Source organism: Equus quagga, chromosome 18 (assembly GCF_021613505.1).
Source record: "Equus quagga isolate Etosha38 chromosome 18, UCLA_HA_Equagga_1.0, whole genome shotgun sequence".
Classification (NCBI taxonomy): Eukaryota; Metazoa; Chordata; class Mammalia; order Perissodactyla; family Equidae; genus Equus; species Equus quagga.
Window position 1 is genome coordinate 22,323,530 of NC_060284.1, and position 6,224 is coordinate 22,329,753.

Here is a 6,224-nt window from a genome sequence, read left to right on the forward strand (position 1 = left end):
AATTTCATTCCTCTAGGTTTTTCAGAATGTCTAAGTCGCAAGTTTCCCTTTCTTAAACTACTAGAACAATAAAATAGGTGTGCTTTAGGCCATTGTTAACCAAGTACTACAAATGTTGGACATTCTAGGGAAGAAAGCGTATGTAGCACAAATCTTTTATTTACTTGTTTCTTGACCCATCATTTTATACACGTTGCTCTCTTCGAAGCTACCATGTTCTTAGATGACCCAGCCACTCACCATCACTGATTGATCATATTGAGTCTTGACACATCACTCCAATCTTTGGCCATAGTGAATGACTTGGTTTTTGGCATCTTACCCAAGCTATGTCAAGCAAATCTTTTCCCTGAGATTGTTTTAACTCCTCCAATGGAATAAGCCAAAAGATTTAAAACTTGAGAGCTGTCAGTTTCTACATTAACCACCACATGGAAGAAATCTGTTTTAATATGAAAAAAGTTGTCTTAGACAAGTAGTGTACCCAGGTGTCTGACAGACACAAACAGGAATCCTCCTTAGAGGAACTTATCACCTGAGACTTCAAAGATCTTCTGCAAATAAAGGGAAAATGAGCAACTCAAAGTCAAACGTCTCTAAACATAAAGAAAATAAAGCACCATGAGTGAGAACCAATAGAAAAAACAGTATAATCAGACTCACAAAAAATATTACTTTTAGAATTAGTAGACACTAAAGGCAAACTAAAAATGTTTAAAATATTTTAAGTTTAAAGAAACAAAAGCGAGGCTTGAAACACATGAAAAAAAGCAAACAGATTTTTAAAAGAACCAAAGAGAATGCCTAGGAATAATTTTTTTAAAAAAATTGAAAAAAATTTTAAACCTCAGTGAATGAGTTTAATCACAGATTAAACAAAAAGAGAAAATTTCCAACCTGGAAGATAAATTAGAAGAAAATATCCAGGCAAGCAGCTCAGGAAGACAAAAAGATGGAAATTTTGAGAGGCAAATGATGAAGAAGAAAGAATGAGAAGTGCTAATACAGATTTAAACCGTTCCAGAAGAAGAGAGAGAGAGAGAGATGAAGCAGAAACAATTATGTTAAAAAAACAATGGCTGCTAAATTTGCAGAACTGATAAAGAACCAATCCAAAGATTAAAGAACCTCCCCAGCCAGTCAGCTCAGCTGGTGAAGGCCCACCACAAGAAAGTCTGCTCCTGTAGGTTTGATGTGGATATAGAACAATTAGTTTCCCACAAAGAACACTTTGTTTTATGGCCGGAGACTTCAGACCTTAAACTTACGTAAAATATCTGTTAATAATGTGTAATTAAATTATTATTGGAGTAAATATCAGAAAACAATGTGTTACTTCCAGCACAAATGTATCACCACTATTTCAAAAGCTACTCAAACCACCTGACTTCCCAATGGAGACTTCTGTTCATAGACCAAGGGCCATACCTGACTTCTTAGGCTTACTGTATGGGATAGACTTGTGATATTGGGCACCCGATTTAATATCCTAAATAGGGGCCGGCCGGGTGGCACAGTGGTTAAGTGCCCACCTTCTGCTTCGGCGGCCCAGGGTTCACTGGATCGGATCCCGGGTGCGGACATGGCACTGCTCAGCACGCCATGCTATGGTAGGCGTCCCACGTGTAAAGTAGAGGAAGATGGGCACAGATGTTAGCTCAGGGCCAGTCTTCCTCAGCAAAAAGAGGAGGATTGGAAGCAGACGTTAGCTTGGGGCTAATCTTCCTCAAAAACAAAAAGTAAAAAAATACTCTAAATAATAATACCTCCTATTTGAATAGCACTTTGTATATACAAACAGCACTTACACTATCTCATTCAATTTCCATGGAAATTCTTAGAGATAGATATTAATTTATGTTACAAATGAGAAAAGATGAGGCTATACAAGTTGAAATAGTTTGTACAAAGTAAACTAGTAGTATATATAGACCTCAAACACTGGTCTCTTGGCTGGTTATAGAACACTCTTTAAAATATTCCCATGTTGCCACTTTACTAAATTTCTTACTCCAAAAGAAGTTAATCATAACACATTATAAAATATTTAATATTCAAAGTGCTTCTTTTCCTATACCATAAATTGTCCTCCTAACCCATCATGCCAATAATGTTTTACTGTATTTGTCTATATGTGTGTATGCATACATTTCGAACTACCCAATAAGTTAATTTCAGGGAAGTGGCAAATATTGATTCCCGATAAATAACTATAAGAATTGATCCAGGGCCCGGCCCGGTGGCGCAGCAGTTAAGTGTGCATGCTCTGCTTCAGTGGCCCGGGGTTCACCGGTTTGGATCCCAGGGGTGGACATGGCACCGCTTGGCAAGCCATGCTGTGGTAGGCGTCCCACATACAAATTAGAGGAAGATGGGTATGGATGTTAGCTCAGGGCCAGTCTTCCTCTTTGCTGAGGAAGACTGGCAGCAGATGTTAGCTCAGGGCTAATCTTCCTGGAAAAAAAAAAAGAAGCAATCTAATACAGTGTCCTTCCCTTGGTTTTCCTCTTCTTCCAAATTTTTAAACTGCTCCTCACATGTCATCCGTAAGTTTGACTAACAAATACAACAGCAACAAAAAGTTGTTTCCTAGCTGTTGAGGAATGAATGATTAAAATGCAAGCCAAGTATGGCTTCTTAGAAATAGCTTCCTAATTAATAGAGTTTCTTGAGTATTTTAATGAAAAGACACTACTATAATCAATATTTATTAATTTGGTATTTAAATTTTAAGTGACACTAGTTTTACTGAAGTTTTAAAAATGTGTTTTTTAAATATCCATTGATTTGGAAAATGTATCACAAACCAAGTAAATTGATACTCTGTTAAACAAGTATCAATTGGTGCACCTTATTTTGAATGGATCTTCTACCCTTGAATAATTTTGTTTTGCTCTGTTTTTTTGGATTTTTTCTTTTTGCAGGGAAAGATTCACCCTGAGCTAACATCTGTTGTAAATCTTCCTCTTTTTTTTTTTTCCTCCCCAAAACCCCAGTGCATGGTTGTATATCCTAGTTGTAAGTTGTTCTAGTTCTTCTATGTGAGCCACCACCACAGCATGGCAACTGCCAGACAGGTGGTGAGGTTCCAGGAAATGAACCCGGGCCGCCAAAGTGTTGAGCACTGAACTTTAACCATTAGGCTATTAGAGTTGGCTCCAATAATTTTTTAATATCATGCATTGGTGATTTGGAAATCATTGGTTCACTAAGTTATGTGGATCTTCCAAATGTTGACACATTTCATTATATAATATCAAAAACTCACATTAATTAATCCCATCACCAACCTCATCAGAGAAGTCTTTAAGTATTGGGAGGCAGTCAAGCTTTCAATAACAGATACAAGTTTTCCAGAATTCTAATTTTTAAAAGCTCAAATTTTATCATTGGCAACAAAAACTGTTGGTTGTCTTCCTCTATGTGACATTTTTGAGAAAATATCTGCCAAATACCCAAGTCTGAATAACCATTGTTTGTTTTTCAGTAGTTCTTTCAAGTAAAAATGGTGCTTTTGAAAAATGTGACTAGTTCAACACACGTCTTTTGCCCAGGTGGTTTTCCTCAAGTACAATCATACTTTGCTCTGCACAAAGAATATCAAAAATATGTGTATTCAAGGTTAGAGATTTAACAAAATTAATTTTTACTGCTTCACCAATTCCATTCTTAAGTGAAACAGGCATTATTTTATACTGGAAGTGCTTGGCAGTGAAGAATTCAATGACTATAAGCACCATTTCATGTCACTGCTAATATTTGTGCTAAGGTCCCAGCAGTTTTATCCTTTACATCTTTTGCATCATCATCAAATGTCAACATATTAAAAAAATACAAACAACTTCGTAATATTATCATCTAAATAGTTTTGACCATTCAGATCTTCTAAAAGGATCTTAGAGACCTTTAGGGGTCTGCAAACCACACTTTGAGGATCACCCACTTAGATCAACCTGGATTTACCCTTGAGTTTGAGATGGGGGTGACCTTCATTTCAGTCACATGAGAACTGAGGACACCTGAACAAAACTGAAGGTCTATTAGCAAGGAGGAAAGGGCAAGTAGATATTGAGAAAACTTAAAGGGTGTGCAACAGCAATGTAGGAGTTAACAAAGTTGGCTTGAGATAATGTTAAGTACAAAAATAACAATAATAAATTGCATAATAATCAATCAGAGGATTCTCTGAATTGAAATAATGCCCAGTGTTGTAGGAAGAACAACAGAAAATCAACCAAAATAATTACAAGTGTCCAGGATCCCCACAAGATCAGAAGCACCTTGAAAAAGGTAGGGATCATAACTTAATCAATATTATAGACCCCTGACTAGCAGAGCGCCTGACACATCGCAAGTGTCCAAGAAGTTTGTTGAATAAATGAATGAACAAGTTTAATAAATTAAATGAATGGAAAGAATATTCACAAAAGCAGAGCACGAATATTGGTAGCAAATGGAATGATGTTCCAAAAGTGATGGTATAAAAGAAGCAGCAAAGAAAGAAGAGCTAATAAAGAAAATTCTGAGGGAGGATCTACATGGAAACGAAGCTACCAATTCATTGTATTCTTAACTTCAACTTTGTGTAACAGTTGGTTAAACACAATCTCTGCAGGAATTAACTTTGACATCTAAGAATGATTGCACTGGAGCATGACTGGGTGTGTGCGGTTATGATGGTTCATAAATCTCTCTGAATCAGTGCAGCATATCCATAGGTGAACTCTTAACATTTCCTTCTTTATATCTCACATTGCAAAGAATGGCATTTGCTTTTAATTTATTTTACATAACTCTTTGAAAGGTAGCGTAACTATATAAAAACTGATTTGCTATTATCCCAACACTTGTACTCTTCCAATCTTACATCTTCTGTGAGGCATCCAGAAAAATATCTTTGAGGAGGACGAGGCAGCAGGAAAAGAATAAAGAAATCAGTTTTAATAAAGACATTTAAAGAAACCTTATTAAAGTTTCTGGAATTTTATGACAATATGATTTTTACTCCTATTGTCTATTTCATTTTCAGATACAACTTAAGAATGATTTATTGAAAGATTCTCTCTCCTCAAAATTATCAAAAAATAAATTATTAAATTCTAGAAGACTTGTACTTAACTCTAAGTTTTCATGGCAAGACAGTCAAAAGAAAATTCCATTATTCAACCTAAAATCAAAACAAGATAAAAATTCTATTGGGGCCGGCCCAGTGGCACAGCAGTTAAGTTCACACGTTCTGCTTTGGTGGCCCAGGGTTCGCCAGTTCGGATGCCGGGTGCAGACATGGCACCGCTTGGCAAGCCATGCTGTGGTAGGCATCCCACATAGAAAGAAGAGGAAGATGGGCACGGATGTTAGCTCAGGGCCAGTCTTCCTCGGCAAAGAGAGGAGGATTGGCAGCAGTTAGCTCAGGGCTAATCTTCCTTAAAAAAAAAAAGTAAAAAAAAAATTCTATTGATTCATACAAATTAATCACAGCAATTCACATTCTCTTAGATCTTCTACTGTCAACTATTAGTCTATAATAGAAACAAATAGAGACAACTTTCACAATAATTTTCAAGGTTGATACTCACTGATTCACATAAAGTATATGTCACACATACTTTAAAAACATAGACTCTGAAACTGGATGACCTGAGTTCCAATTCCAAATTTGCCCCTTCCTGAAAGTGTGATCTAGAGCAAATTAATTAACTTCATCATGCCTCAGTTTCCTGAAAAATGGTCTGCCCCTAAAATCTTTTCTGATTCCATCTCATATAGAATCTATTTCCCAACCTTTGCTCCCTAGCACTTATATGTGCTTATAACTCTCTTACAGAACTTTTCTTACCCTACCTTGTATTTTAATCTTTCTTATCTAATCTAATTCATGCAATTGAGTCTGCAAGTTCTTTGGAGACAGTGTTTGTGTTTTACTTGAGAGTAGAGCACTGAGCCTGGCACACAGAAGCACTAATATATTTTTCTATATGATTTAAAAGGGATAAGGAAAAGCGAAAAATAAACATTAATTGAGGGCCTACTATGTACCTGGCACTTACAATAAGTGCTTTCCCCAAAGGTTATTTCATTTAACCTTCACAACATTTCTTCCAGATAGGTATTGCTGTCCACATTTTATGGTTAAGGAAATTCAGGCTGAGAGAGGTTAAATTCAGAAAAAATAATCTCTTCCCTCCAAGGAGTTTACAATCTAGTAGGGGAGGTATACTATGTAT